We start from the raw sequence: 12,850 nt of genomic DNA, 5'->3' as shown, positions 1-12,850 counted from the left end.
TTCTCCCCAGTCACTTCCACCTTGGCTGTGACCTCGAAGCTCATGGCTGTGAGTTCAGCCTGGGCTGATTCCCACATGCATTACAGAGGAGTGTTTATGTCCCAAATAAATACAGTGGATTGCTCTTAAACTCAGCCTTTAGAATGATTATTACAGATGCAGTTGCTGCCTCCCCATAAATCAGAGCACTTAAAGTGCCATATGATCCCAAATGTTTAACAGCAGCAAATGGAGGAAAAGCTGTGTACAGGACTTGAGAGAGGCCATAAAATCCTTCTGCCTGTGGCCTCCCCTCCTTGCACTGCCCTGATCCATCAGGGAGCACTCAGGACAATAAATACTCCCAGGAAACAAGGGTGACTTTCAGGGTTCAGCTCCCTGAAAGAGTTATTGCTGTCTTTGGGAAGATGCTTCAAAACTGCAATGAAGAAGGAGCTGTATTTCAAATGATTAAATTATTCCCATGATCTCAGTGTATTTCATATTATTAAATTATTCCCATGATCTCAATGTATATTTCACATGATGAAATTATTCACGAGATCTCAATGTAGTTCACATGATTCAATTATTCACAGGATCTCAGTGCATGTCACATGATTAAATTATTCCCACGATCTCAATGTATTTCACATGATTAAATTGACTCCACCATCATTACCCCATTATCCAGTTTCTGAAGGAAAAATCTCACACTTTTGCCCCCAAAGAATGAAGGATGTGTCATACAAAGAAGTTTTTGGTCACTCCATGTGCTGAGGAATAGGTTATTACAAACCTCTGTGTCTCACTCCAATGTTACTGGGTGCTCATGCAAACAAATCTGATTTCTTCAATGTTTTGGGAAGAGGCTGAGGAAGCTTTTTCTGCCCCATAAATCTGCCTGAGAGCAAAGATCCTGAGGAAGCTGCTGTGGCTGGGAGGGATCCTGTGCCAAAGCAAACAGCTCCTGCCTCTGCTGAGTCCCACGAGCACGAGCAGGGTGGGTTTATGGCTCCTTGTCCTACACTGTTAAATGTTGTTCTGCATCCTCCCCAAAATCCACAGCTCTTCCCGAGGGCAGCTGGTGCCAGGCTCCTTCTCCAGCAGCCAGCTCAGGTGATGGAGTGATAAACACTCCAGGGAGAGTGTAGGAGCACCATTAATGATGTGCAGGACCTTCAGGAGGGTTTTTGTGATGTTCCAGGCCAGGTTGGGCAGGGCTTGGAGCAGCCTGGTCCAGTGCAAGGTGTGGTATGAGATGAGGTCTCTTCCCACCCAAACCAGTCTGGGATTCTGGGAATTCAGAGCTTTGGGCTGTGGGGACATAATTGAATTTCTAGGTAACACCTGAACTTGGCTCCATGCACAACTTTCCCTTTGTGCTTGTTTTCCTCCAGACACACAAATTCCTGGTGGATCTTACCAGTGCTAAGTTTTAAAAATCCCCCAGTTATTTGGTGGAAATACTGAACAACAACAGCTGCCTGAGAGCCACTGAAGCAAAGCATTTCCTGGTTCATCCTTGAAAAGATGCATTCCCAAAACATTTGAAGTTCTTAAAACTCTACTGTTTCTTCCAGCGGGATGGGCATGAAGGATTTCCCAGCTAAGCCCTGGAATTTCAGCAGGAAGCTTTGATCCTGAATCAAATGCCCTGGGAGTGAAGGAAGTTCCCACCCTGGACAAGGGCTCTGCTTCCCTGCTCTGGTTGAAGGCCAAGGAGAGCTCATTGTCACCAGGGCTCCTCATCCTCTGCAGATGGGAGTGATGGCAACACAGAAATGGGTGGGAGAGGGAGCTGCTTCCCTCTGACTCCATGCCAGGGCTGCAGTGTCCCCTTGGCATGCCCTGTGAACAGAAATTTTGGGATTTGGGACCCCGTTCCCAAACTGCTGTCCCCTCTCAGCTCCTTTGTCCCCAAGATCTCCTGCCCTGAGCATTTTCTGCACATCCAGCAGTTCCTCCTCAGGCGTTTCCTCTGCCCTGGAGTGGCTGAACTTTGCTGGAGACTTTCCAAGACCTGGCTGAGGTGGGGTGGATTTCTTTCCTTCTCTCTGCTGAAGCCTGGAGAACTTTCCAAGCAAATAACTCGATTCAGTGGTCCCATTGTTCCCTGAGCTTAAATTCCTTTGCTGATACACCTGATCCCTCACTTTCAAATGAATTCCTCCCCTCTGGGGAATTCCTCCTCACCAGCTCTCCCACGCCTTGGATCTGAGGAAATTCAATTAAATTCTATCCCTGTAGTTGACATGGTTATGTTTAATATTCTCACTGGGTTGAGATCGTTTAAAATAAAACCAAAAATGAAAAATCACTATTATTCCAGTAATCCTGAGTCATCTCCACACATCCAGCTTTATCTCAGAGTATGAGGCTTTGCTTCATAACACAAAAAAGTGATACCGTGGGGAGAAAAATTACAAAAAGCTCTAATTTCAAGGAAAAGAGAAAAGGGTAGGAAAAGGGGGAGCATAATCGTTTCCTTACAGGCAAAGAATTGGAAACAAGCTGGAGAGGGGAGGAAAAAAAACATTTCACAAACTGATAATTCAAATTAGAGGACAAGAAATTCTGCCTAAGTATTTCTTCAAGTAAGGGGCTGGAGAGGGGGATGAAATGCAATTTTCTTTTTTATTTCCTTGAAAGAGTGAATGAGAAAATATTCTGCACAGAAAAAAAAAAATCACTTGTGATCTAATTCTGAAAATATATTGTTTCCTTTAGAAGCAGCATCTTACCCAACACTTGATTTCACAGTTTCAGGTTACAATTCTTTGCATTTTTATATCCCTGAGCTCCCCACCTGGTGGTTTCCAAGTGCAAACAATTTCCCCAGTATTATTCATGGCCTGAGAGAAGGAAATGAGTGGGTTCACTTTGTTCCCCATAAATGACAAGTGAATAAACACAAGTGCTACAGGTGAATAACTGAAATATTCTCCTCACCTTTCCTGGCACCACAGGCAGCTCATCCCCACTCAGGAAATGTGAAAGGAATTATTCCTAGCCCAGGGTTTCAAGGAAAGGTCATTCCAGCTTCCTTGGCTTGGAAAATTTTGTGATTTCTTCAGGGACCTGCAGGACTTCCCTTCTTCCCACAGAAGGAAAAACGGTGCAGTGCTTTCACCACCTGAGAGCTGCTCCTGGGCTCCACGTGCTCCCTGGAGAGGAGGAAGAGAACAGAATTCTTTGATAAGAACCTGGTTGGAGCAGAAGAAAATGAGTAAAGCAAGTTCTCAGATGGTTTTAGTGGGAATTGTGCTGTGCTTGGAGAACCTTTCCCTCACAGCTTGGTTTATTTCTTCATTTACCTTTTCCACGCAGGCAAATCCTGAATTCCTCCCAGCCCTTAGCACCAGCACAAGGAATGGATCCCAGAGCCATGGGGAGGCCACAGGGGATTTTTTTTATCTCTCCCTGCTTCCACTGGGAACAACATTCCTGATGATATTAATATTTAAATGACTCTAATTGCACACATAAACCAATTTCTCCTTGGATGGGGAAGGAAGTCCCACCATCGGACCTGGCCATGGACATCTCCTGTGGAATCTGCTTTGGTTACACTCAGGGGAGCTGAAACCCTTTTGAACCACAAGTTCTTTGTCCTTCTGGAATCATCCCAGAATCCCTAAAGTTGGAAAAGACCTGCAGGAGCATCAGTCCAGCTGTTAACCCAGCACTAAACCGCAGCCTCAGGATTTTTAAACGCTTCCAGAGATGGGGACTCTACCACTCCCTGTATGGTAACCAGGAGATGAAGTCAGATTAGAAGAAATTGGAGAGAAAATAAATGAACTTTTTTTTCTTCTTATCCGGAAGGCATATAGAATTTTGTTGGCTTTTTTTTTTTTTCCCCTGGAAATTTGAGATCCACAACCACAAAGCACTCACAGAAAACTCAGCTCCAAAAAATTCAAGTATCTGACAAGAAGTGCCAAGGGCATGGGAATGGAAAATGGGGAGAGAAAACTGAACTCAGGAAAGGGAGCAGATAAAAATCCTGCTATGGAGAGCCATGCCAAGGAAGAACATCCCATCCTGCAGCTGGAGTGTTTGCTTCCTTGTTTGAGTTTGCTGGCAAACTCTGAACTCACACTTCTTATGTTCCACTCCAACAATGAGAGCTCTGGGGCAGGCCTTGGCTCCAGCATCTCCAGCTGAATTCCCTGGATCCAATTCCCATGGAGCCTGCTGGGGAACACTCCTCATTCCTTGGGGAATGCAGCCTCAGCTCGACCCAAGCCCTGGGAGCCACTGGGGCGTTTTGCTTGGCTTCTCTGACTTTACATCCCCACCAAAAGAGGAGAAACAACTGCTGAGGGCTTTTAAAACTCCTTCAAATGTGATTATTGCAGGGAATCAGAGCCAGCAGATGCACTGCAGATAAGGGGTGGGACGAGGCACTTGTGAGCCCTGCTCTGCTGGTGCTGGGCAGGAGGGCTGGACCACCACCAAAATTCAGATCAGAGCTCTGATAGTCAGGGGCTCCAAATCTGCATCCTCAGGAGTCCAAACCCTTCTTTTCCAAAGTCACTTCATCAAAGTCGCACCACAAATTGGTTGTAATTCATCAGCTTTGTATATTTTTTTTTTTTGGTGTAGAATTCACATGTTCAAGTTCTGTCTTCCTTTTAAGGCTGCCTGTGCCTTCCCTGCTGAGCATTCCTGCCTCCAGCCCGAGCTGTCCCAACATCATTGCAGCTTCTACTCCACACATTCCCAGCCCATTTTCCTGCCCTTTTTCTGCCCACCAAGCAAAACCAGAGCTTTTTATAAGCTTCTTACACTGACACCTGAAAGAGCAGTGCTGCTGTCAGCACATTCCCAGCTTTTCTTCCCTGGGAATATTTCCCAGAGCCAGCCTCATACCCTGCCTGCCCCATAGAAAAAGTGATTTCCCTACAAAGCTGAAGAGCTGGGATATTCAGGGAGTTCCACCCAGCAGAAAATGCCTGATAGTGGCCGTGGATGGTGTCCAGCAACCTTTCCCAAACACTGAGTGCTTCCAGGAAATGGGAAAAAAACACACATCCCACGGGACTGGATGAATCACTGCTCCACACACACATCTTCAAGGAAATGAGGAAAAATAAATGGGTTCCAAACAGCATAACTGGCTCCCTGGGGGTTCATCCTACAGCCACAGCATCCCAGTCCCAATGGATGCAGTGCCTGGCTCAATCCCAGTTTGGGGCTGGAAGAAAAGCACCAACAAAGAGCTTTGCTGACGCAGCAGCCTGGGCTGGGCCCGTAAGAAAACCTTCGTGCTGTTGCAATGTTTTTCCTCGTTGCTTTGTGCACTCTGCAAACAGATTTGGCAAGCAGGCATTGTTACCCTGGGATCCTCCTGCAGGATTTATTCAGGGTGTTTAATACCTGCCACGGCCATCCTGCATTTCTCTGAGCTGGCACTAAATGCTGGCCCTGAAGGGGCAATTTACTGTTGGTTCTGTTGTTTCAGGATGAGCCACAGAGCCAATGCTGGTTGGAAAAGTGCCACTCCCAAAGTGCCACACTCCCAAACTGTCCCACTCCCAAACTGTGGGGATGCTCCTGCTGGTTGTTCCCATCACCTCCCAGCTAAGGGATAAGCAAGACAAAACAGAGATAAAATGTCTGAAATTCTGTTCTGATCAACAGCTGGGAAGGTTCTTTAGCACCCCCAGACACTGCAGGCTCCAGGTTCTCTTTGGGTTGGAATCATGGAATGGTTTAGGATGGAAGGAAAGGCTTAAACTCATCCAGCCCCACCCCTGCCACGGCAGGGACACCTTCTGCTGTCCCACGGTGTTCCAGCCTGGTCTCGGGCACTGCCAGGGATCCAGGGACAGCCCCAGCTACTCTGGGAATTCTGTCCCAGCCCCTCCCCACCCTCAGAGGGAGGAATTCCTTCCCCAGATTGCATGTAAACCTCTCCTCCTTTCGTTTAAAGCCATTCCCCCTTGTCCCGGCACTCCAGCTCCTTGACCAAGGTCCCTCTCCAGCTCTTTCAGGCTCCCTTTAGGTCTTGGAAGGCCCCAGTTAAATCTCCCCAAATCTCTCTTCTCCAGGCTGGACACCTCCAACCCACAGGCAATAATCTGAGAAAATTCTCCTGCAGCCAACTGCAGAAAAACTGCAAAAACTATCCAACAACTTCTTCAATTGTGCATTTTAAGTTAATTAAACAGATTGATCAGGGAAACCCAAACTGCTTCATCAGCAAGACTGATCTGAACCAGACTCTCCTAAACTCCTGCCCCTTCCTTGCTTTGGAAACACAGCAAATGGAAAGATGGAAAACACAGCAAAAATGAGAGCAGGAAGAACTAATTTGGTTTGATTTTTGGAATTGATCTTCTACCCCCTCACGTTTCTTTTAACACACAACCTATTTCTGTCACCTTCTGCAGCTCACTGAAACCTTCTCTGATTGCAGAAATGGCACCTCCTGAGCCAGGCTTCTCTTGCTCTGTGTCACAATTGTTTTCCGTTCCATTCATGGTGAGCAATTGGATCATTCCTGCCAAAAATCTGGGTGAGTTCAGCACAGGTGCTGGGACTCTTCCCCTGGGACTGCCAGGCCTTTCCTCTCCCAGTCATGTGAAATATTAAAATCACTCCCTTCCCTTTTAAGAGTCTCGTTGAAAATGACAATTTATACCCAAGTCAAAATTACTCTGCTGCCTCTCAAACCCTGCAACCACCACAAATATGGAAAGGTGATCATGAGATTTAAGAAAGATGGGAAAAATAATTCATTAAAGATAAATCTCTGACCTTTTGAGCTGTTCAATTCAATTAAACTCCTCCAGCAGCACCTTCTGAATGCACCAGGAAAGAGGAGCCTGGGCTGTGGATGAGATCTCTTTGTGCCATTCCAGTGCTCCCACTGGAACACAGAAATGTTTTTATGTTAACAATTCCATCAGGAACAGGCTGAGGATTTTCCAGGGGAAGGAAAAGGCTCTGTGGTGATGGGAGCATTTCCCATGATTGTGCACTCACTCCTCTCCCATCGGCCTCCTCTGGGATCCAGGACAGGCAGGATTAGGGGAAAAAAAGGAAACCAAAATGTCAATACAGGTTGGAGTTTTCTGACTTACACAGAAAAAAAGGGAAAGTCCTCCTTTTTTCCTTTATGTAAGAATTTCCCTTGAACTTTCCATATTAGTTTGGACAATTAAATACTAAATTAAAAATCCTCTCAGAGGGAAAGGTGGATGATACCAGGGATTCAGCCACTTCAGTCATGGGTTACACCTCTCTCACTATATATATATATATATATATATATTTACAATTTATATACATGTGGCACTGTGTTGCTTTGTGTACACATCACAATCTAGAGATTTATACTTAATAAAAATGATAGCACCAGGCTCTTAACTGACAGCAAAATATTTAATCTGGGATAATTTCAGTCATTTCATCCATACAAATAGTTCAGCACATTCTGTAACACAAATATCTGGAAGAATAAAATTCCACAACTCTGAAGGTATTTTTGATTTGGAAAAAAAAATAACAAACCCATCCTGGACATGGTTTTAGATTCTAAACCAAACCCAAATATTATAACCCAAATGATTACCCTGGGAGGGCGGGGAGGGGCTGGGCTGCAATTCCCAGAGGAGTTGTGGCGGCTCCTGGATCCCTGAAGTGTCCCTGGAGCACCGGGGACAGGGGGAGGTGTCCCTGCCGTGACAGGGGTGGGGATGGGAGATGTCAGGTCCCTCCCAACCCATGCAGTCTGGAATTCCATCATTCTGTGAACATCTGAAGGTACCAAAGGCTCATTTGCCAAGCCAGAACCACCACTCAGGGATCAAATAGACATTTAAACACGAAACTTTCCCCGTTTTCATTTGCTGTTTCTCCTAAAAACTCTCCAGCCATAGGAAAACCTGAACGCTGGTGTCCATCCCAGCATTGTGATGGATTTTTCCAGCGGAACCCAGGGAACGGTGAGCACATCCCGGCCTGGGGCGGGGTTCTGATGTGGTGGGGGAGCTCTGCCAGACCACACCAGCTCCCTCCCCCGTCCCAGGGATGGAAGTGGAAGGGTTTTCACCCTGTGGTCCCTCCGAGTGGAATTCAAGCTGCTGGGGATGGCTGTGCCCCTCTCCTGCTCCTCACACGCTGTTCCTGGAGCTCCACGTGTCTGCCAGTCCTGTGGGCTGGATCACAGCACGCTGAGCTGTCCCCTGGAGCTCTTACAGGGTAAGCGCTGCTCAGGCACTCCTCTACCCAGGAAAAGCACCGCGCTGAACTTGGTAAAAGCTGGTATTTCAGCAGCTTTTTTAAATCCAAACTCCCCCATCCTCCTGCTGGTTAAGGAAAAATAAACACGGTGGTGCTGATCTGTTTCAGGAGGAAACAAGGCCACGCTTGTCAAAACACTGTGACTAATCCAGGGGAAAAGATCATTTTCTCACAAGTTCTGGGAGCACACAGTGATGTAGAAAAGAACAAAGGAGGAGTTCTTGCTGATCATAACCAAGAAAATGAGATTATTGTGAGATAATTCACTGACCACTGAGAGATGAGAGAAACCAAACCCTTCATCAGTATGGAAATGAGATTTTATATACATTAATTACTTAAAGAACTGGATGTAGCTGCTCTGATGTTTTAATTCCATGTCCTTCTAACACTCAGATTAAAATGCAATCCTAGTTGACTTTTAAGACCAGGAGGTGCCTACAAGAACCAAATCAGAACTTTGAAACACAAACAGACCACAGTGTGGATTTTGATTTGTTCTTTGAAATAACTGTAGGGGTTCCTGAAGAATAACCTGCATTTCCTGCTGTCAGGATGCTCAGTCTGCTTCAATCACCTGGTTACTGGAAATCCTGCAGAAGAGTAAAATTAAAAACCTGCAAGTTGTCATCACACATTTTACAGGGTGAGCTGAAAATTGGGTAATAGAATCCCAGAATCATTAAGGCTGGAAAAGATCTCCAACATCATCAAGTTCAATGTATAATTCCATGAATAACTGATGTATCTACTGACATAAATACAGGCTGTAAGTGTTTAACTTCGAGCAAGACTTTAAAAAAAACCTAAGTACAAAATTCATATGTGACGATAAAACACCACATTTAAGTTAAATAATCTCCCTGCAACACAAATTCTTTGCAGAACAGAACCAACAATAAATCCTACCTGTTTTCCACCCTAAATAACATCCCCAGCTACTCAAAGAAGGTCTCAATGAGGAATATTTCTGTGTTTTATTTTAAGGGATATTAAAAATGATGAAATAAATAATGTCAGGATCACCTCAGAGGTGTGCTCAGAGCAGTGACAGTGCAGGGCTGTCCCCACAGGGCTTTCTGTCCCTTCTGGGTTTTGATGGAAGGAATCCTCAGCATCCCCAGCTCCTGGAAAAGGGCACAGAGAGGAGGACATGGAAAATTGCTTCCTCTCTGAGGGGCCACTGTCACCTTGCAGAGAGGGATGGCAGGTGAGACAGTGCTGAGGAATTTTGGTGAGAAACCCTCTCCTGTGCTCACCTTCTTTCAAGGGGGTGAGCCATCACCCCCTTGCTGTGCAAATATTTAATAATGTGCCTTCTCCAAACATTGTGCAACAAACACCTCCCGAAGTATTGTGCTGATGCAACCCTCATTTCCCAGGAACATCCACTGAATCTTTACAGAATCAGTGTCACAAAGTCAGCATTACAAAGGGATTTTTATTGCTATCAGGTAAGTAAACGTTAGCCTCAAACAAATGGAAGTTTTGTGGGGTGAGGGGGCTGTGCCTCCACATCCATGATCTGCCAGGAATTCCATGTGAACGGTGCTTTAGAGGCTCCATTTCAGATTCCCATCTCTTAGGGGTTTGCCCAAACATCTCTGGAGAGGCACAGCTGCTGCAAGAGCTGTCCAAAAACCCAACATCCCAGCTGAGCTCCCCTGTGACAGCCATCAAGCACTCCAAAAGCAAATATTGCCCTCAGCAGCTCGGCTGCTTTAATGGCTGTTTGTTTTTACAGGCCTGAGCATGATCCCACATGCGTTTGTTAGAGTTTCAGGACGGTGATTGCAGGTAATTAACAGGGATTATTTACTGCCCGTGTTTATTCCTGGCTCTGCCTGTTGGGATCTCACTGGGCATGGAAGGGATTTGTTTGTCTGGAAAGGTTCCTGTGTTCCATAGCAGCTCCAGAACGAAAAGAAAATTATCCAAAAGAAGTTTGCCAAGTGTTTTGTGTCCCTCTCCAACGTCAGAATCCCAGTGATCATATGCAATGATTGACTCCCTGTTTATAACCCGTGTCCTTTCACTTTCCTGGGATTAGATCATGGCAGAGTCCTTCCAATTTCCTTGCAAAACAACATCTGGGGAAGTGCAATGAAAGAGGATCCTGTAAATGCTCATGTGCTTGGGAGTTTCTGTGCTTCCCTGTTTCACTGGGTTCAAAGGGGTTTTTTCTGCCTGGGAACGTCTGACACTGCAAAAGCATTGATTTGACACAGTAAAAACACCAAATTGAATGAAATGGAGCAATAAAGGTGACTTTGCACCATCAGCCTTCAGGCTGGAGGAGCCTCCAAGCACCAGGAGCAGAAGTGCTGCAGGATAATTCACTGGAGAAGTGGGAACAGCAGCTGGGAGAGCTCTGAAACTTCCTGGTGCCATTTCAGTTGTACAGGACCTTGGCACACCTTTTAAACCCAACTTAAAATCACACAAAATAATGGAAACAGCACCAATGAGCTTGGTTTTGGCCAGAAGGCCAAATCAGACCTTCCTGGCTGACTTCAATGTTGAACCTTAAAAGTCAAGTGCTGGGGTGACCTAATTAAGGCTTTCCAGTGCCTGAAAGGAGCTACAAGAAACATGGAGAGAGAATTTGCAAGGTCCTGGAGTGACAGAACTGCCACTGACATAAAATACAAATATTTCTTTAAAAAAAAATAATCCTATCCGTGATTTAAAAATAATCAAAAGTCTTCAAACCCAAATTTTCCTGGAAAAAAATGAGCCACACTAAATGAATACCCGTATTTTTTTTTTCCTATAGGTAAAGTCAGGAAAGCAATGCATTCAAAGATGACCCATTCTTGATTTATCCAGCAAAATATTTGGAGACTAATTAAAAATAAATTCTTTGGATTAATTATTGAGAATAAATCCCAAATCAGTTAAAATCAAGTAACAGCATTTGTTCTTAATTACAGCAAGACGGTGAAGTTGGAACTGGAAAAGTTGCACAACCAAATTTTGTCCAAACTCACTGTTTTAAATTACAGTCAGCTGGTAATGACTGTGAGCCAGTGAGGTCTGGTGGATACAGGGAATACAGAAATCACCTCCAAATATGAAACAAATTAGGAATAACTGGCCTCTAAACAAGCACTTGATGTATGAAAAAGGAAAATGCAAACCTCAGAATGCTTTTTAGAGGCACTGCCTGAACCAAGGCTCGTTTCCAGTTCCAAAGGGTCCCACAAGTGACACGAGTGTGATGCCAGGCACCCTGGGGGAGCTTCCCAGAACGTCCTGGTTCCTGAAGGGGAGCAGAGAAGGGCAGAGGGAGAGAGGCTCTGGGATGGAACTGACACCAGCTCCGTCCTCTTGGGGCTGGGGCAAATCATGTGGGATGAGAGAGAAAAACACTGGAAAGGACAAAACCTCCCTGCACCACGTTCTGACTAACCAGAATATACAGAATCGTGGGATTATGGGATGGTTTGGGTTGGAAAGGACCTTAAAGCCCACCCAGCCCACCCCTGCCACGAGCACAGGGACACCTCCCACTGTCCCAGGCTGCTCCAGTCCAAGTGTCCAACCCGGCCTTGGGCACTGCCAGGGATCCAGGGGCAGCCACAGCTGCTCTGGGAATGCCATCCCAGCCAGGAATTCCCAGTTCCCAAAATCCCATCCATCCATCCCTGCCCTCTGGCAGTGGGAAGCCATTCCCTGTGTCCTGTCCCTTCATCCCTTGTCAACAGTCCCCCTTCATCCTTCGTGCAGCCCCTTCAGATGAGCTCACCCCAAAGCTTCTCCAGGCTGAGCAATCCCAGTTCTCCAGCCTTTCCTCCCAGCAGAGCTGTTCCATTCCTCTGATCATCCTGGTGCCTGCTCTGGACTCACTCCAGCAGTGGCTGCATCCCCTCAGGTCAGGTAATTGAGCTCTGACACACTGCAGAGCTTCATTTCACCCTCACTAAAGAGCCTGAAGCAACCTTGGCTCTTGGAGGATGCACTTTTAAGGGTCCAAAACCCTCAGCGCTTAAAAGAAACATTTCCTAAATGTTGTGGAAGCACAAAACCTTGTGCTTGTGCACATTTACAAACATCCCCCAGCCTTGACCTGGACCTGTTCATCATCCGAGCTTTTGTTTTTTCCAAATTGTTTTGTAAAGTCGGATCACAGCAGATTCCAGCAGCGTGATCTCTGCAGAAGCGTAGGGAACTGCCCTGGGATTGTCCCGGGGGTTCAGCGCCCTTGTCACAGTGACTCTCGGTTCCTCACACCGCCTCACTCAGCCTTCAGGGAGGAAGGACACTGCCCTGTCCCTGGGACAGCAGGAAAAGGAGGAGAACGCCAGGGAAAAGGAAGTGCATCCAAAGACAGCGATGGGGGCAGCGCCTCAGGGCTCGGCTTTTTGACAAAGCCGCATTTACAGCCTTTCACCTCTTTCTGACAAACCCCCACCGCCAAAGGCACCGAAGGTGCGAGTGTGACACCCCTGAGCAGGGCGGGTTCCGCTCCTTCCCCGAGCAGCAGAATCCGCTCCCTCCCACCCCACCCGACATCCTGCACCAAAATTCCCTCCCCGGCCATCCCTGCTCCACCTCGCTGCTCGCCTTTCCTGTGCTCCCCTCGGCGCTTATCCCACAGCCAGGGTGGATGGAA

Source organism: Cinclus cinclus, chromosome 10, assembly GCF_963662255.1.
Source record: "Cinclus cinclus chromosome 10, bCinCin1.1, whole genome shotgun sequence".
Taxonomy (NCBI): domain Eukaryota; kingdom Metazoa; phylum Chordata; class Aves; order Passeriformes; family Cinclidae; genus Cinclus; species Cinclus cinclus.
The sequence above is the reverse complement of the archived record's forward strand: the minus strand, read 5'-3'. Positions refer to the sequence as shown.